The sequence below is a fragment of the Lolium rigidum genome, chromosome 6 (genome assembly GCF_022539505.1).
Source record: "Lolium rigidum isolate FL_2022 chromosome 6, APGP_CSIRO_Lrig_0.1, whole genome shotgun sequence".
In the NCBI taxonomy this organism is placed as follows: domain Eukaryota; kingdom Viridiplantae; phylum Streptophyta; class Magnoliopsida; order Poales; family Poaceae; genus Lolium; species Lolium rigidum.
The window spans coordinates 5551947-5572579 of NC_061513.1; the positions used below are offsets into that span (position 1 = coordinate 5551947).

Consider the following 20633-nt stretch of genomic DNA (forward strand, 5'->3'; position numbering starts at 1 on the left):
TTGAAATTGTCACTGTTGATGGCCTATGGTAGATCTAAGAACTATACATTAAACACAACTAAATGAGACATACATACCTGGTTTCAAAAAGATTTGTTGGACGCAGGTCAGATTGGGTACACTTTGACATACCTGATGGCTTCTTGCTTTTGCTTAACTGTTCTGCATTATTCTCAATTTAATTCCCCAAAGTGTTGGATTTTGCAAATGATGCAATTATCATTGGGGATAGTTTACTGATGATTATCAATTTGTAATTACTATTGTGTACCTTTGCTAATTTATCTCAATAATTCTTGCATGTTTCTTGACTATGTTCATCTACTGTCGATTTGCATCCACGGAGTTGAGGAGTTGTTGAATGCCCCTGCAGGACACTTAAGAATTTTCCAGCCGAAGGTTTTTCTTCAAAGGTATTACTGCTTCTCTTTGCTCCTACTGTAGTCATTACTTATTATTATTGAGCTTATCAGATTTTCATGGACTTTATACAACCAACTATATACGCATGTATATTTTTATATGATCAACTAAATACACATGTTTATTTTTCTTTCTGTTTTTAATAGAATTTTGTCAAGGATATATGTTGAATCTTCATCAGTATTTTTATTTGGAGCTGTTGTGTTGCCATATCTCAGTAAAAAATCCTCTTATGATCGGTTTTTTTTTTTGTTATTGGTACAGTTTCCTGATATATATATAGAAAAATCAACATAATAATGGCAAGTAATAGTCTATATTGATTGATAGGATGGTCTATTTTTGTCATTTGGGAGTACTATAAATACATTATTCAAACTTTCTTTGGGGGGGGGGGGGGAAAGAGATTGTATTAATTCATATGAGAATGTTCATATAGTTAGAAAGAACGACATGGCATATTGCCTCTGGTATCTCATGCATCTACAGGCCAACAGTGCCATTTTTTCTTAACTAATCTAGAGCTGGAAACTATAAAACTGCAAAGCTTTTCTACCATCTGCAATAGAGTTGTACATAGTGCAGTGTCTACAGAACTGCTTCGCTCTTGACGAGTTAACAGATTGGCACTTTCAATAATTACTTGTTTCTTTACCCAGGCAACAACAAGTTTGATGGCGTCAAGGCATGCCTGGACTTCAGATTCTTCAGCATCGACACACCGTCACACCATTGAACAAGACATCCAGCAGAGAATTGGATGTTGTCGCCGTGATCATGAGCCACCAGGGCATTGCTCGCCCCCCTGTATACTCAATAAACGGGGCATCAACATTGATTTTTGAGTAGCCAGTAATTGGACGAATCTGAACGTTAGCAGAATAGGAAAAAGGTTGAGTTCATAGGAGCCTGATGTAAAATACCAGCGCTGAACAGAAGCTGACTTTTCTCTATTCACTAAAAACAAAGAGTTGACAAAGTGATTCCACTTTCACATAATTTTGCAGAAAAAAATGGTTCACTGTAGCCTTGCCTTTCCATGGATCATATCATCTTAGAGAAAATAGGCCCTGCAAATGAGAAGAAGGACCAAGCTCTTTCATATGTGCTGAGACTATTAAATATTATTTTCTACTTTTATTTTAGTTGTCCCTGAATCTGTTGTAGGTATATATTTGCCCTGCCAAGTAATTTGGTAGTCCCTTTTTGGTTCAAAGCCTGGCATCACATAGCTACATTATTTTCAGTCTGCACAGGCCCCTTGGGGCGACAGTCTCAGCTGCATAGGTTGAGGAGGGCTCACTATGTCAAATCTAACGAAACAACAAATTCATCAAGCATTCCCTAAAAAAAAGAATTTCATCAAGTAAAGAGAATTCAAAAGATAACTACCACTGCTGCTTGCACCAAAACACATCAACCTTACATGGCATACTATATATATATATATATATCACATTTTTTTGAATATGTCACACTTTAAATAAATGAAGAATCAAGGGTAATGGAAGTGAATGGTTAAGCTGGATACCAGCTTAGGAAATCAGCCTAGATTGTGGTCATCTAAGATTAAACAAACCGCTGAGGAACTTCTACGACTTGAGAAGTTCGCCCTGTGCTCTCCATTTCCTTGAGAAACCTCTGAGATCTGAGTGTTCTGTCATTATTCTTTATTTTCTTGCCCCATAAATTGGTGCAATAAAATTGACCATGTATCTATTGAGTTCAACGTCAAATTTGGGTACATTTTGTCTCTCTCAAAAGAGTTTTAATGTCAAAACAAAATGCACGCCATTTAGTCTAATTCTTACCTATAATAATGAACTTTTAGTTTATCATAAATATGTTGACCCTGCCTTCACCTGATTATTGCAAAATTGATCACGCTATTTTTTTGTGTGGAGAAGTTCCATCTTGGTCGGAGAGGGCATGCCATTTCTCCTTTGCATGTTTATGGAGTCCTGAGACACTTTTTGAAATGTTCAAGATATATAGATGAATTATGAACTTTGTCCGTGGTTTGCCATCATTATTGTCAACGAAATCAAATTTTAGGACAGTGCATAGGTTTGAATATGTGCCAGTGCAACAATCTAAGTTCGAAGTTTTAGTGCATTCAGAGAGTGTGAGGTCAAGTTGTGGTAGCCTAATTTGTAATTTCTAAATTCGATGAGAAATTGTAAATAATATAACACTGGTGACAACTTGCACCCTGCCCAAAAAACCACAATGTTTTCAACATTGTCTTGATATTCAATACAATAGGTCGGTAGTAATTTCTACACCCAAAGACTCATTTTCCCAATACCTCTCCCACGCTACATATTTGTAGACATATTGTATTGTAATTATGAGCACTCATGTACCCCATCTCATTACCATTCGTTCCACGCGTGTACCACCTCATCGTGCAAAACGACGGCGCACTTCTGAATTTATACACACACTACACGTCGCCAGATGCTCACCCTAACCTACAACATAAATACATTTTTGTTTCCGGTTAATGTCTACAAGAAAGGTGCGGCGTGCCGCCGCGCCACTAGCTAATCGACAAGGTCTATGTACTGGAGTACTATGTATTAAGCAACAATGTAAGTTGGTACCAGTAACTAATCTTCCGGTTAGTTGATGTAATCCTGGAGGAAGATATATCAGTATAAATGACTAATTGGTGTGTGCCTCCCCAATACCATCACTTCTTAATATTGTTATGAATAAATTTTCCGGTTAGTTCATGCAATTCTGTAGAAAGATATATTAGAATTTGTGTTTCTTTTCGTCGAATAGAAGATTTTTTCAATAATGCCCTTGATTTTCATTCTAGGTATACCTATCGTTGCAACCTTCTTAGTACCTTCAAGGGCACCACCTCTTGGACAACTTACGCCCTAACCTTAAAAATACCAACTCGCTGCGACTTACAAAATAACGGATTCTTACTAAACAACAAAATTAACTAGATAATTACCATGATCCGGCGCGGCGCCGCGCCCTTCTTTGCTAGTATAGGTTATGACTGTTGCGTTCCGTGTGTTCTCATCGATTGGACGGCGCCTGCGTCGCCATGTGGGCCGATGTCGGTGCATGGGCCACAGTTTGGGCCTAGCATGCTGCTGCATGCCCGCCGTGTGTTAAGTTGGGGCTTCTCTGCCCTTTCCGTCGGTGCGCGGTGAATAGGTGGTTTGGAGCACCCCTCTCTCCTCTTCTTCTTCCCAGAGAGGCCACAGGCTAGGGTTCCTGACGGCCGGCCGCCCCCAATAGCTCATCCCCGGACTGTTGGCAGATCGCTCCTAGACTCCACAGCAGCCATAACATGGACTCCCCTCGAGCTGATCCGCACGGCCCCGCTGTTTTTGTAGCTTACTGATAGAGGAAACGGGGCAGGGTCCGATGGGGACGACATGCACTGCAGGAGGCGGACATAGGAGGCCTGTCTTGCGGAATCCACGGCGGGCAGCGGCGTTTGGTTGTGCGCCAGTGGGGGCAAGCAAAACGCCGGGAGGGAAGGCGGCCATGGCGGAAGGTAAGAGGACGAGGGAGAGTGAAGCTTGGAGGAGAGGGCCAGTGGGGAGAACGAGGAAAAGAAGCACCAGCAAAAATGCAAGATTGCTCGCGAGATCAGGGCGCAGTGCTTGTGACCGCCTCCACCTCGCATTTCAAGTTGAGCGCGGCCCTCCTTGGTCCACGGTTCTTGGTCAGCAGATGGCAGTGTCTCCACCGCTGCTACTCCAGAGTACAACGATGTGAGGTACAGCTTCTTGGTCCCTCTCCCTCTCCTCGACTCCATACACAAACTGCTCTTTCTCTCTTTCTCTATTGTTGACAAAATTGTGCTCAACAATTGCTTGATGATATGTTCATGAGGACTAAATTGTTTGTTTGGGGTTATGTTGCAGTCTATCCATGGTGACCTACCCACGGCTACCGTGCGAGGTCAAGGTCACGACTACATCTTGGAGAGCAACGGCCGGCGGCCGATGGCGAGCTCCCTCGCGAAGAAGCGGCCTGGATAACAAGCATGTGTGACTGGTGCGTGAACTCCTCTACCTGGGCGGTTTCCTCTTCATTCTGATGTAGGTATGGCTGCCCTTCCTGATGCTTTCAGGTGCTTGAACTGCAGGTTGGCCTTGCAGCTTCCTCTCTCAGAGTACACAATTTTCATGCAAGATATGGCATATGTGTGCACACATGCATGGTTTCTCTCCGATGAACGTGGACACACATGCTGGAGCTTGGCCCTGCCTCGGCCATGCTCTTGCCGGGCTATGCAGCAGCTGATACGTGCGTGCCTGGTGCAGCAGTTGATGCGCTTGAAATTTTTGGTGGCAGTATAACACGGTAACATCCAGTCTAGACAAGTGTCTTTATTGTAAACATTTTTTTTACTAAATTTTTAATGCAGTACAGAAGTATGGGTCTTTCTGAGTTTTCAGACTGAAGATCTAAACGTTTTTTATTTGTGGATGCAGCAAAGACGACCAGCAGCTGGATCAAGTGCCTTCAACGATTGAAATTAGGAGTTCTATGTAATGTTGACTCTTCAAAAGAAAAGCAGAACGTTAGAGTCGTCAAGACAGTGAAAACAAATATTTTTTATAGAGTTTCTAAATAGAAATAGAATCTGGAAATTTGTGTCGTACTTTTACCGCTAGAACTTCAACACCTACTTCTACCTCCAATGTTTATTGTTTGCTGCCAAATACTTCTAACGATGTCTTGATTTCTAAAATTAGGTAGAATCATTAGCAGTCATACTGTACTTTTCATGCACTTTTACGTACTTTATGCTATTGTTTCTAATCAATGTTTTGATGAAATATCGAATATCAAACTTGAGAGGTGATGTAAATGTTCATTTACCCTTCTTTGCTTTAGCTTCCATCTGTTGTTTATATTCTTTATTTGCATCTTAACTTCAGTGAAGTGATTTGTTTTGCAGAACATTGTGTGTACACCAGTGACCACGGGCGATAGAACTGCAGCGGTGCCAAGATTAATCTCAGGGCCTGCTTCTGTTTGGTGCCTTGAAGGGTTGTAGCTAAATTCCTGTAGATTGTTATCCCGGAACATCATTAGCATCAGCTTTGGTGAGGTATGATTGTTCTGTCGAAGCGATCTTCTATCTTAGTGTTTATTTTACCTCTTTCACTAAAGCCTATAAATCTTGATTCATTCCGAAATGTTCCGTTGGCTTCAACTCGTCTCTCTAACTTATCTTGTGTTACCGATTTCATTTGCAACTCATTTCAGAATCGCCTGGTTTGTAGGTAGCCTTCAGCATGGTCTGAGGCGATTCCTGCGTAGCAACTAGAGATAATGGTCCCAGTTTATAGTGGTATGTACATGTATCGAGTGTGTCCCCTTTTAGTCACGATTATCTGTTTATTTCTGGTTTGCTATCAGTTCTGTTCATAGGAATTATCGACCTTATTTTTATGTCTGGTTTGCTGGTTTTTCATTTTTTTTTAGCTTAAGTTGTTGCGTTTATAAAGGATACCACCAGGTTATTTGACACCCTGTGTTGCCTGCTATTGCTATATGTATGGGTTAATAAGATGACATCGATCATAGAGTGTATTTTATATAATGTCATTTCGATTATGGATAGATATAATGATCTGATAGTGATGTTTAGCCAATATGGATAGATATAGTAATGTTCATCATCAACTCCTAATTCAAACGAAGAGTTGTAGGCTTGGTGTTATTGTGTAACTATGTCACCATTGCCTTACTAATTCTGTATGCCCACAGAAATCTGTATGATACTGTGAGTTCAAGTAGTAATTTTGCACGTAACCCTGCTGCTGTTTTTGGTTCAGAATACGTTAAGCCAGAAACCATGCACCAGTCACCTTTGAACTATACAGATTCAAACTACTTCCTTGAACAGCTAGCTGTTCAGCAACCAAGTTATTTTTTAGTAATTTATAGGTTTGACATAGTCTTAAAAGTTTGTTCAAGTCCTATTTAAATTTTCAAATATCTCTTCTATCTTCTATCCTTTCTTTGGAAACTAAGGCATAGATCCACATAAGCAATACAACTAGAGCTTTTCCACCTATATATTTGTGATTACTAGCATCATTGGAAGAGTTTCTTTAGGCCTGTTTTTGATTGTAGGATAGTTGGTAAAACTTTGAAGCCGGCATCATTGTTTTTAAATGAAAACAACTACTAAAGCAGAGTGGTACAAATACCACTAATGCAAGTCACGCTAGCTGCGAGGTCTCCTGGGCCATCAGCCGTTGTTGTGCTGCTGGGTTGTGAACCATATTCATGCATGGGGCGATCTATTGGGCTGGGCACCCGTATGCACCGGTAACTGCATTGTGTTGTATATGACACATTTGCTTGAAATGGTAGTGCTCATAAGGGAAGGGTGAAGGTATTTGCAGAGACCAAAATGTGGATTATGGTTACTACACGTAGTTTTTTTTTTTGCGAAAAATTACACGTAGCTTTGAGGAATTTAAGAATTCAAGACAAAGTTGTTTGGACCAGATGTCTAATTATAATCCTCTTTTTGGCCTTTATATTCTCTAATTTCTGATAAAGCTAATAGTGTATGCTTGGGGGATTTGCAATTTTATTTCGTATGCTCCCACCTTTGATTTTAAAATTTGTTTGGACGGATCAGAAGTGGAAGGAAAGTATTGGGAACTGCCCTTTTCTTGAATCTAAATTATCCTGATAGGAAATTATAAGTAAATCTTCATCCAGACAGTTGCATTGTTGCTTTCACTTTAACACATTGCCCTTTTCTCCGATATAAAAGGAGCATAAAAAAGCTCTTCAGAGTGCCTCAAAATGGCTATCTAATCCATATATGATGTGAAAGTTATTCTTTCGCACTTCATGTAAACTTTGGCTGATTTTTCTTAGATACGCTTATCCCGAATAATTGCATCTGAAGTACACCTTTATCCCACACATATTAGATGTATCCGTTAGCATATTCTGTCCTTGAAAACTATTTCACTATTTTGTAGGGAACTTGCATCCAGTTCAAGAAACATGCCAATTGTTTAGTTATACATCTAATGTGTGTTCGATCATTGTTATGCTGATATTTCAGACTATTACTTTATTACTCTTCCTAATAGGGCATTTGAAGCCACATGTTTGACACTAAGTGATAGTGGATCTTGCAATTCAGAAAAGTATGGGCATGGCAAAAGGGGAAATTCGGTGGAGCCGGCAAATTTCTACTTTAGAAAAGCAGAGCTAGAGTATTGTTATATATATATATGTATGTATTTATGCAAATACTCCTTTATGACGTTCCTTTGGTCATCATTGTTACTTCTTTTGATCCATGTATCAGTTATACCCTTTGTGTAACGTGAGAAGCTGTTAGCCTATATGTAAAAGAGTGTTTTTTTTACTTATATAGCACTTCATTAAAATTGCTTCGAGAACTTTCATAGTTCGGCTATTACTTGCTCGGTGAAACACATGTACATGTCGATTGACACATGGTTAAAAACACTTACAACCCCCACTGCGTACCACGTGGTGCAGGCGGCGCGGTGAAGCGTGCATGTTCATCTAGTCTGTCAATATCTATTAGATCTTGAGGTAGTCTCAACAAAAGCCACACCCTGTGCTAGATGAATCTTATTTCATGCATTGATTAGAATGCGAACGGCAAAATAGTGCTGCTGAGTATTCATGTTGTTTTCACTAGGTGTATGTTGTGCTGTCCACATTGGTTTCACAACTGCTCATGTTACTTGTGCTGTTGTACTTTAATTATAACAACCTGTGTGGTATAATAATATTTTTCTGATCATGTTCTAGTTTTATTAGCTACTCCCTCCTTGCTTAATCATAAAACTGTCCTACATTTAATTAAGAACGGGCTACGAGATTACTCCAAGAAACATTATCATGGCATGAAAGATAGTTTTCTGTCGGTGGAGGACGCATGGAAAAGGAAATATGTGTAGAATGATAATTCTAGAAATACGTGTAGAATGATAATTCTAATATAAGTGAATAGTCATTTTTGTTGTCGTTACCACATGGCTAGTCTTGCTGCATATATAGAACCTACATATAATAAGTATGCTTCCACGGTTAACAGTAAGTCATTTGGAAACTATCTCTCGAGAGAAACGGTGCTGGGGAGTATGTTTCCAGGGCATGCAGAGACACCATAATAAATGTCAGGTCGATTATCTGTACAGATCACACCACCGAATCAGCAAATAGAAGTAGCTAAGTACGTAGCTCCATGTCAGTACCAACAGCTGCCATGTACTACTAGCACGTAGGTATGATCTCCATGTCAGTATGGAGCTCCCAGCTGTCTCCTAATGCCCAAAAAGAAGAACCAGCAGGCGCGGCCCGTTGGACCTGTTCCGGGCCCGGTGCATCATAACGGCGTTGCTGGTGGTCAAAGCGCCCACGAGCAGGACTAGGGCACAGGCGATCTCGTACCTCAGGCAGGTGATCTGGTGCTCGCCGGTGCAGGTCTGCCTGAAGTCGGGCGGGACGAGGACGCCCAACGCGGCCGAGCCCGAGCCCCAGTACACAACTGCCAGCATCTGCATAGTGCACACTTAGGCTTAGTTCTGAGAAATTTGTTCTTTTTTACTCAAGCCGGCCGGCTGGCCATGCCATACCAATCCTCTCCGGCCGGAATATCTGTGTGAAACCAAACAAGGCCTTAAAGCAAGTGCAGTGCGTAAACGTTACATACCCACTCGTAGAACACGGCGGGGTAGGAGAAGTGATCCCCCGGCGCCGGGTCCAGCCACTGCCAGTGCTTGTGCTCAGCGATATGCAAGAGTGTCATCATCGGGCCCATGCACATCGCCCAGAAGGCCGATACCTTGATGGCCCTGCATGAACGTACAATGGAGTAGTAGTATTGTTAGTTCACCTCATCTTCCCGAAGCGTGGGTTTGCTTTACTAATACTGTTCTCTCTATGCGAAACCCCTCTCTTTCTCGGAAGACTGAGGTATAGGTAGGGCTAAAAAAACAAAAAAAAAAAAGAGTAAAATCGCACCATCTCTATAATAAGTAAATGCCTTTTTTTCTCCTAAGGTTGTCGGAATTATTCGCAATAAAATATTGGCTACAATTGAGAAGGTCTTATCAATGAAATTTCCATTTGCGCGGGATCTAGGCATAATTCCCAACCCTAGTATGTTCCTTAATCTGCATTTATGGAGGAAGTAAAGTACTCCTATTACTAGTCCATAATTCTATTTGTGGCCCAGCTATACACTTACGTGAAGGCCTCCGCAAGGAGTGTACTCGGGGTCAGTGGTGGACCAATGGCGAAGGACGCCACCCCCAGCACCGTGCAGGCCGCCCTCGAAGCAAACAGGTAGTACTCCAGCCACTCCATGGGACCGCCGGTCTAGCATATAATATGCAAACACATTAAGCAGGAGGTACTTAAAAATTTAATTACTAGTAGTAGTAGTGACAGTGGAAGTAAAAACAAAAGCCATTCTTCCTCCCCAGTAAAAGCATAGGAATAGGAAAGGAATAGGATTGGAATGACATGTCTAATTGAATCCTATAGGAAGATGAAGTTTGTTTGATTGTAGCAAAAAAAATTTCAATGAGATATGAGCTAATGCTTTTTTCCTATTGTAATTACACTACAAGATTTCTATAGGATTTTTTCCTATAGGATATGTTCCTATGAATCAAACAACATGTATAGGAAATTTTTCCATAGGAACCAAATCCTACACAATTCCTATGCAAATCTTTTGAATCAAAGGAGCCCAAACCTGAGAATGGTTGGGGATTTGCCCCATATCTCAACTGTACCCACGCTATCAAACTTGGCAACCAAAGCACAACTAAACCCGTTCGTAACTCCCATAGCCCAATTAAAACCAAATCTGATTCATATTTCCACCCGAACTAAACTGAACCCAAAGGCAGACTTTGGGCTGAAACTGTTTGAAAACCGTTTTCTGAAGTGGGTTGCATACAACAGTTTCGTTCGGAGCGCTCTTTCGTTCAATACTCCACCAAATAATACATTGCACGTCAGCTGCACTAGCTCTCACGGGCAAAGCAGAGCAAAGAAGAAGTCAGCGCACGCTTGACTGCAAACAGCAGCCTGTGGCCGGCCTCCGGCAGCTCGTCGCCGGCCTCTCGCAGCTCATTGTCGCCCTCCAGCAGCACGGCTCCAGCCGCGCGCATCAGCCACGGCCACTCCGCGAAAGCCGCTTCCGCCGCCGCCCGGACCGCGCGCGTCGCGATGCCGCAGCAGCCGTGCTCGACGCGGTATCCCAAGGACGCCCTCGACGAGCGTCGCCCGCCTATCTCCTCGGCGCGGTCGGGCTTGACGGAGATGGAGCCCACAACCGCGCCGCCGACGCAGATGGCGCGGTACATTGGTGTGGCAGGACGTGGTCCCGGTCTCCCGGATGTAGCGGCGGGCCTCGTCCACGCGCGCGTAGACTTGGTGGCACTGGAAGAGGACGACGCGCGTGTCGGACGCCCACGAGAGGAGCGCCTCGGCGTCGGCCTCGGTGAACTCGCGGAGGGTGACCTCCATCTCCGGTGCTGGGCGTCTGGGCGTTGCTGGAGGTCCTGGTCAGGGGGGGGGGGAGAAGAAAGCTGGGAGGTGGAGAACGGATTCGGGTCAGCGGCGCGGCGGCGGCGGCGGAAGGCCAGCCTGGGAGGCGAGGCATGAGCCACGGCAGCAAGCCGGCCAGCCGGGGATGCGAGGCGCGATCGGCGGCGGCAGGCCAGCCTGGGAGGCGAGGCATGAGCCACGGCAGCAAGCCGGCCAGCCGGGGATGCGAGGCGCGATCGGCGGCGGCAGGCCGGGGAGATGAGGCGCGAGCGGAGGCGACTGCGGCGACAGAGATTGGAAGCTGTAGGCCTGCGAACTGATCTGCCCAACCGGGTGAGAGTGAGACCCATGGTTTTAACTGTGTGAAACCAAACCTGTTGAGGCCTGAACCAAACCAAAACCAACTGTTCTGTAAAATAAACCGCACCAAACCAAACTGTTGTCAAACGCGGACTATTTACACCCAAACCAAACAGACCCACAAGGAATAACTGACCCATCCCACCCGGTTTAGACAAAACGATTTACTCCCCAGCACCGGCCGGGTGATTTCTCTCCATCGCGCGCCTCCCACGAATCCCCGCCGGCGATACTCCCGGCCGGCCTGCACATCTCTCTTCCCCTTCTCTTCCCGGCTTGCATCTACTCCACTCCAGCATTGGCATCTACAAATTTAGATCTGCATGCTAGTCTAGCAGTCTACTATATGCGCGCTGCCCATACCTGCGTACAACGGAGTCCGCGCGCGGCGAGGCCGGAAGAGGAGAAGGGTGGAGAATGAAGCGCGCGGCGAGGCCGGAAGATCGAGGAGAAGGGTGGAGAATGAAGCGCGCGCGCGTGCGAGCGGTTCCAGGGAGCGGCCGGGGAGGCGACGGCCGAGGGGTGGTAGATATGCCGATGATGGAGAGCTAGCTAGCAAGGTTGGAGGGCAGAAGAGTACAGATGAATACAGCTGAGTTCTCTTCTCTTTGGCGCGGGCGCGCCTTTTGCTATTGATGTCCCGATTCCTTCTTCAGAAGGGAGAAGCAGCCAGAAAGAAGACGAGGAGGGTAAGCTTCCGTTTCGGGCATGCACATATATATAGGGAGAGAGGGCATGGGCATGGGCATGCATGCATATGTGGAGGTGAAAGGGGACCTAGCTAGCTACCTTTGAGTGACAATGACGACGTAAAGTACTAACTCGATCCATCATGTAGGACCTAGCTCAGCTCGTACTAACAAAGTACCAGGCTCGACGCCATCTGCAGCTTCCAGCCGGAATTGATGCACCGTACTCTTAGTTTTTTCTCACGCTTCATATTTAATCCTGTAGATAGAGTACCATGCATAGGGCATCTACAGCGGTCCGACGCATTTCGATCACCAAAAGTGAGCATGCGTTCCTGTTTGCGTCGGGTCGTGGTCGCGAAATTGGCCTTCGAGCCATTATTCTCCGTTTGCGTCCGAGAGTGCCCCCAGTGGCCCAACGCACAAATCATTTTTTCATTGCCTTTGCTATATAAATTTGAAACATTGCAAGATAGATACATTTACATAGATTTTGGTACATAATTTGAACATTGCAACATGAGAAAACCTAATTAGTGGGTTGTGATGGCTCTCCTCGGCTTTCTTCGCTGTGAAGAAAGAATACCCAGTCACCCAAACTAGTGTTTTGTGCGTCCACGCCTTCTTCGTTGCGAAGAAAGAACACCCAGTCACCCAAACTAGTGTTCTGGATGTCCACACCTTTTTCGTTGCGATGGTAGAACATCCAGAAACCTACACTAGTTACTTTAACTGCCACTTGCGCCATCTTTGTTGCAAAGAAAGAACACCCTGGAACTTACAGCTGGCCATCACTATCTTGGCTGGAGTCTTTGTTATGGTAGTGCATGCGGCAGGATGAGTCGTCAAACACAACGCGCATGTCCCATCACCTTCGTAGAGGCAGAGTAGCATGCATCTAACCTATGGCCGCGGGCAAAACTCTCGAAGATAGCGTCAAGGTGCATCTTTCCTTTCCCGTTGAAGAAGACCTTGATGGACCACCTGCAATAGCCGCAGTTGGCTTCCCTCAGGTTCACGGCGGCAGGCTCCCGAACCGGCAAGAAACTCTGCAAACTTGTTCGGGAGTCTCTTTCTGCTAGGAGGGTCCTCCGTGATGTGGACGACGAACTCGAAGTACATGGCGTGCGGGCACTCCTAGTCCGCAGGGGAGGGAGAGGACGCAGGCGATGGAGAGTGTGCATGCGCGGTAGATCCAGCATGGCCGTCCCTACTGCGGCCACGGCGGCTGCGTCCGTGATTTCGGCACCTAGGATCCGCCAAGGATATTGTGGGGAGAAGGTGGATGTAGCATTAGGGTTGGGTACTGGGGAGGTAGTTAGAGTTGTGTGAGCGAATGGATGCGCCAATGCCCCATTTTATACGTTGAAGGCAGCCGAGGGGCAGTGGCACGCATTAAGGCGTTCAACCATTGCTAGGCCCGGGAACCTACATCGCTGCACGGCATTAATTCACTTGGCAGGATGTGGAAAGCGTCGCCGCCCGCCCGTACTGCCGCGCCACGCAGAAGACGAAGCTGACGTGGTTGCTACTAGGCCGGCCCGAGGCAGAGGGAGGTGGTCAAGCGCTGCATCCGCGCTGACGCATTCACGACACAAATTTAGACCACGCTTGCTTGTACTCCCTCCGTCCTCAAATAAGTGGTCGTCTAGCCTTAAATTTTGTCCATGAAAGAGTGTACTTCTATGTTTTTAATGCACTTTAAATTAGCAAAAGTTCTTTCTCTCTCATTGCACGGAAATCAAACCGAATAATATCTAGCACATGTTATCTTAATTTTATACATGCACTTAATCTATTGGAGGTGAAATAATTAAAGTGGAGAGAGATGTTGGTTGCATCTTTCCAATGCAAATTTTCTCTTCTTTTGCTAATTTTCCTTAAAAATCCCGCACGTCCCATTTATTTGTGGACGGAGGGAGTAGGTGAATAAGCAGTTTGCGTCGGGCTGCTTGGCTGGGTGCAGACCCATTTTCAGCTGCGTGAACGCTAACAGTGACTTTTATGTTGATTAGAGCATCCCCACTCGTTGGCGCTCCCCACGCCCAAATCCGGCGAAATTTTCGTCCGGATTGGAGGAAGATTTGGCGTGGGGAGGAGTAGTTTCCCAGCCGCGTGCCCAGGCGAAGACGACGATGCGAGTTTGAAAAACGGAAACTTGATAAACTTCGGCTAAATTCGGGCAAATATAGACTAAATTTAATGATATTTAGACTAAAACGGGCGGAGTTAATACATAGAGGCCGAATTCGACTATATTTCAAATTCGGCTAGGGGAATTCAAATGCTAATTTTAAAACACGGCGCTCTACATGCCCAAACGGCGGTAGAACACCGTGTAGTCGTCGCCGCCGTCGTCGGAGCCGTCGTCCTCGACCTTCGGCACCTTCGGCGGCGCGGCCTGGCGGCTGCTGCCCTGGCCGGCGTCTCCCCACCCCGGGGATGGCTTGTACCATTCGTCGTCCGAGGACTCGAGGTCGACGACGGGGGCAACGACGCCGGATGGAGGCGTCGCAGGACGGCGGTAGCGCGCGGCGTCGTCGGCGGCGGTTGGAGCGGCGCGCGCGGCGAGTCGGCGTGCGGCGGCCAGGTCCATCAGCCGCCGCTGCTGCTCCGCCTCCTCGCGCTCCCACTCGCGCCTGGACCACGCCAGGGCGGCGTCCTCGGGGAGGGCGTTGTCGGCGGGCACCAGGTCGTTGAGCGACCTGGCGATCGCCTCCGCCACGGCGGCGTCCTCCGCGCGCTTCGCCTCCTCCTCGGCGAGCCTTTTTGCGGCGGCGGCCGCGGCGGCCTCCTTTTTCGCCGCCTTCCTCTTCCGCCCAGGCTGGGGGGGTTGGTCGCGGATGACGAGGGCGCCGCTGCTGCGCCCTCTGGTCGGCGGCGGAGACGCCGGCTCCTTCTTGACGCGCACCGGCGTCGAAGGCGACGTCGCCTCCTCCCTCTTCACCGGCGCCAAGGATGACCTCGGCGCCGATCCGGAAGACGACGAGCTGGCAGCCATGCGCCGTGGCTGCCAGACGTTTCCCGGCGGCGGCTCGCCGATGCCCTCGATGGAGGGGGCATCGTGAGCACCGGGAAGTTTCCGCCCTCGATGTGATCGAGGACGGCCTCGAGTGTCCGGCCCGGCGCGCTCCACCAACGTCGGCGGCCCGCGGCGTTGTTGCACGGAGGCGGAGGCGGCGGGCCGTCGTAGGAGGCGAGCTCCCGCTCCCACCGCTGCAGGAAGTACGAGTTCCACGCCGTGTAGTTGTCGGGGTGGTGGCGTGGCTCGGCGCGCTCCTCATCCGTCAAGGTCATCCGCGCCTCCTCGATGGCGACGTCGAGGGCGTGGCCATGAGGCGGCGGCGGGATTGGTACGCCGCCAGCACTAAGCCGCCACCCGCCGCCGGGAGGCCTCGTGTCCGGCGGGCAGGGGTACCCCGCCTGGTGGAGGAGGTGCCCCTCCCACGCGTGGAGCGACCGGCGGGGGAAGCCGTTGTTGGCTGCGCCGTCGTCGTCGTAGAACGCCATCGGGAGAGTAGAGGGAGAGTGGAGGGAGAGTGGAGCACGGGGTACGCCTCGCGGCGAGCGGACCGGCGTATATAGGCGCGGGCCGGCGCTGGTGATTAATGCCGCGTGGAATGCGACGCGTCCGCGGCGAGCGGACCGGCGGCGGCCTTTAGTGCGCGCGGAAGACGATGCGTGCGCGGAAGACGACGACATTAACTCGCCGCGTGGCCGGCGAATGCAGACCGGCGGCAGGCTTTTACAGCGCGCGGAAGACGATGCGATGAGAACGACGATTGGTTTCTCTCGCCGACAAGTTGGGGCCACCGGACGCGCGGAAGTTTCCTCGGTGTTTCCCGCGCTTTCGTTTCGTCCGGACTCCCCGAGCGCTCCCGGGGGGCCGGGGATGGCGTGGGATCGCCGGATGAATTTAGGCCCAAATCCGGATGAAAACGAGGAACCGGGGGCGCGACTGGGCCAAATTACGCCGTCCGGATGGAAAAAACGTCGTTCGGGGGCCTCGTCGGGGAGACGAGTGGAGATGCTCTTACGTCGGGGCGTTTGGAGATGCTCTTACCGTAAAAAAGTTGAAATAATTTTCTCCACGTATGATATGTCCTTGTCGGTGGCGAAATTTTGAGCTTACTTGCGCTACTGGTGCACCGAGCTGACTGCATGTATGGAAATGGCAAATGGACGTACACGTACCTAAAGCAACCCCGGTACCAGCTGCGTACTTTTGTGCGTGCCCGCCCGTGTAAAGCATTTCGCGGGTGCCTTAGTGTAGTGGGGTGCGTACGTCCATCCACTATCTCATCAACAGGTGGCCCGGCCGCTGCAAATGTTGTGCTTTGTCCTCTCTGATATGCTACTACTCCTACTAAAGATTGATGCTATTCAAGGCAAATATGAGAGAAGAGGGGTGGTGATAGTGTACACGAATCTAGTGTTTGTTCTCATGACATTTGTGTTAGGTTTAGTGCAAGGAAAATTGTTGATGCGGTGAGTTTTTGAGATATTTGTGACAAATTGTGTGCAATACACTGTTTGGCAAGTAAATTTGATATTTATGTCCTTTTGCAACACACTTTATGATCAGTTGTATGCAGTGTAATAGGAGTGTTTCGGTCAATTGCACAACAGTGTAATCGTGCCATTGATGGCATTTTTACTAAGACATGTGCAAATGAAATAACCGAAACATCAACCTAGGACATGCGCAAATGAAATATAAACATAACGTAAATAAACATCAAGCTAGAATGTCATGCTTGCAGCAAAATTGCTCGCAGCATTACATAAACCCAGGAAATTAACCAAAACACTAAACCTAGGACACTTCAGACATCATAACTTTTTTTCCAACATTGCAACATCTATAAAAGTACATGACATTTGTGACATGACTAGTAGTTTCCACTACAAGTGAAATAGCAGTAGCTTGGCACTAAAGATGCATCTTGCATGTCTATTCCCCCCTTTTTGCTCCAGTTCCTCTCTCCCTCTGCCAACAGATGGTCCAGGTTATGCGTTGGGTGTAACACACGGCTCAACTTCAAATGTTGGAGATATAGTTCTTGGATGTTTAAACCTATTAGGATTGTACCAGGTGGAGGAGCTCGAGGAACTTGTTCTAGTTGTTGGAGGAGGTTGAGGAACTTGACTTCTTCTAGCTTGAGTTATTGGTGCTGGTGGCGCTTAGATTGCGTTTGTGGCAGAGGCAGATGCACTACGAAGAAGTTACTAATCGTTTTTTCCTCTCTCGTGATGGCTTCGTCCAAATATTTCGGAACCGCTCTCAAACTTGTTTAGTATGGAAGATGACAAAAACCCTTTTACCGATTCGTTGACAAAAGCAACCACCACTCAAAAAGCAATTTTACCTCAGTTTTACAAATGAAAAGCTCTAGCACATGTTTAATCCTGCTTTCCTTTGCAAAGGACCATTCAACCACCGCAATGTTTAGTCACCATTCTCTCTTTTAAAGCACTTTCCTAGAAGCATTGTCAGTCATTCTTAGTGTAATGTGCTTGCCCCAAGACAAGATTATTTATTGCATATTTGTGATGCTTGCATCTTTCGATATCCTTACTTCTAGTCTTCTTTTGGACTTCAGAGGTACCCTGTGCATTTATGTTTTGCTTCCAAATAGGGGCAAGCGAGATACCACTTTGTCCTACTTCATTATGACTATTGCAATCTTTCAATTGTTTACGTTTCATGTTGCTTATCATTGCTATTGGTATCCATTCATGGTTTGCATTACTGCTGATTATGTTGTTTCACATGTTCCTTATTTATGAATTAGCTAACTATTTGATCATCCGTGAGAGTATATACATCTTATGGAACAAATAGGTTCCTGAAAGTCTTTTATCGCACTCAGTTGTCACTGAATTGCTTGAGGACAAGCAATAAGCTAAGCTTGGGGGGAGTTGATACGTCCAAAACGTATCTACTTTCCCGAACCTTTTTGTTATTATTTGCCTTCAAACTTGTGTGTTTTGAATGCAACTAACGCGGACTAACGCTATTTTCAGCAGAATTGCCCTGGTGTCTTGTTTTTGTGGAGAAAATCAACTTTCGGGAAAAATCCCAGAAATATACCCAAATGCCTTATTTTCCCGGGGAACTCACGGAGCCAGAAGGTGAAAAGCAGGGGGCCTGGAGCTGGGAATACATGGCCCAGGTGCGGCCCAGGCCTGGCCGCGCCTGGGGGTTGTATTCCCAACTCCTTAGTCGTTCCGGCCTCCCCTTTCGGCTATAAGATCCTCGTCACGAGAAAACCCCAGGGGTTCGAAGTTATTCCAGAGAAAAGTCCGTAGCGCCGCCGCCTCGCAAAACCCTATTTCGGAGGCAGGAACTCCGTTCTGGCACCCTACCGGGACGAGGAATTGGAGGAGATCATCGCTATCGCCATCACCGACGCCTCTCCATCAACCATCCATGTGTAAGTAGTTCCCTCGCTGTAGGATGAAGGGGATGGTCGGGATTGGATGAGTTCGTTCATGTAATAGCATTAGAATTGTTCGGGGCATAGTGCCTAGTATCCATTGTGAGTATTTTATGCATTGTTGCAACTTGTTATACTTAATGCTTGTCACTTTGGGCCTGAGTGCCATGATCTCAGATCTGAACATATTATGTTTTCATGATGATGCTTTATATATTGTTCTTGATCATATCTGCAAGTTGTATACACATGTCATTGTCCGGAACCCGAGGCCCCGAAGGGACAATAATCGGAACAACCGGAGGGGATGGCTTTGATGTGAGGATCACGTGTGTTCACGGAGTGTTAATGTTTTGCTCCGGTACTCTATTAAAAGGAGTACCTGAATCACCAGTAGTTTCCCTCGAGGCCCCGCTGCAACGGGCTGGTTGGACAAAAGATATCGCGCAAGTTTCTCATTACGAGCACACGCGACTAAATAGGAACACACGTGTAATATCCCAGGTAATGGGGTTACAAAAATAGAGGAAACAGATGTGTGCATTGCATTCATGCATAGAAAATCTGGGGAATTTTCGCGCTTTAAAGTAAAACAGATCACGAGTAATCGAAGTTTCACTTGACCTTGGTGGAATTGAAGTAGCTCATCAAGTCAAGCGCTATAAACCTCAATGTGACTTTGTTAAAACCTTGTTTTGGGTAGAGATGATTTGATCTAAGGGGTTAGATCAAATGGAACTAATAATCAACACAACAACACTTTAATCAATGATCAATTGCTTGATCTTATAAAAGATCATAACATGGTATTCCTTGCCATAACATATGAACATCCATTTAATTGGAAATCAAGTAACAATAAAATGGAGAAACTATTCTTAACTTTTCTTTTCCATGTCTTAAACAAATAAATAGTCCTACCATTAACCTCAGGGTATTTCTAGAACTAAACTCTTGAACTTAACACCAACAAAAGCTTATCATTAAACCCTAGAGATGGGAGAGGTATATAACCATTAAAGAGATAAGAAGCACACTCTAAATTATTAACACTTAAAAGTTAAGCAACTACCTTGAGGTACAATTGAATTCACTTTAAAACTAAATACCAAATATAGCAAAACACAAGGACCTAAGTGCATAAAAGTCACACCTTCGATTTCAATCATAACTTATTAAATAGGTGGAATATCACAAAACTAAATTCGTTTACATTACGAATTATAGTTCAAACTATTTGAATAAAATAAACTATGAGTATTTTGAAACTCATATGATCATGCCTTGGTGAAATCAAACATCACCATTCAAAATTGGGGTATAATCCTTACCTTTGATATTTTGATCCAAATAATAATATAAATACAATCACATATGATATAGTGACTCAACCACAAGCATAAAATCATTCACAAGATATTTAGTAACAAAAGCCACTTGGCTATCCAAAAATAAATCACATGAGAGGATAATCTCAATGCCACATAGGATGAAAATATCTACATAGCTTGAATCCTAAGCTATACCACCTCATGCTTTAAGGATTGATATGGATGAGAGCATGACAACCAAGCACCTTACTCATCCAATTAAAGCAAGAGTCATCCACCCAGGTGTCATGTTACTAGAGCATGCCCAAGCCTATAAAAAGAGCCTCCCACTTCATCCATTTCATCATCTTGCACCTTGATGCAAGAAGACCAACACATTGAGCCACTCCATAAAATAGTTAGGATCAAGATGAAGCAGCTAGGAGGTGGAGGCATGCCACAAGATGCAGGTTTATCAGATTTCCTAAAGAACAAGCTACAGAAGCTAGTAAGGTAGAATTCTTAGGCAAACCACATATTTAGTTAACCACCTCATCATTCCTTGAGTAGAACCATAGGCTTATATCCTAACCTTATCTTGTGAACCACTTGGTGATCACAAGTAGAATTCTACCACATATACATTCCACTCATTATTCATCTAAGAAACATAAGCAAAACCTTAGAGTAAAACTCCATACTTAAATGGAGAGAAATCATCCATTCATATGACCAAAGTTAACTATAAAAAGAACTAGAATCAATATAGTTACTTCAATGATAAATTGAGGTTAATAATAGAAGTTAATTGGTGGAAGATAAAACCAATTCTAAAATCCTTAGTAATTAGA

General features: G+C 45.8%; 1 long non-coding RNA gene across 6 annotated transcripts; it reads left to right on the forward strand.

Moving 5' to 3' along the window:
- Positions 1–3613: 3613 nt before the first annotated feature.
- Positions 3614–7790, forward strand: LOC124663625. 6 transcript variants are annotated; one of them, XR_006990415.1, is made up of 6 exons: positions 3614–4174; positions 4323–4455; positions 4547–4764; positions 4896–5518; positions 5677–5761; positions 7533–7790. It is a non-coding gene; the product is annotated as an uncharacterized LOC124663625 (long non-coding RNA). The 6 variants fall into 6 exon arrangements; XR_006990414.1 differs by having other exon boundaries at positions 5694–5761; XR_006990412.1 differs by having other exon boundaries at positions 4896–5761.
- The last annotated feature ends 12843 nt before the right edge of the window (positions 7791–20633 follow it).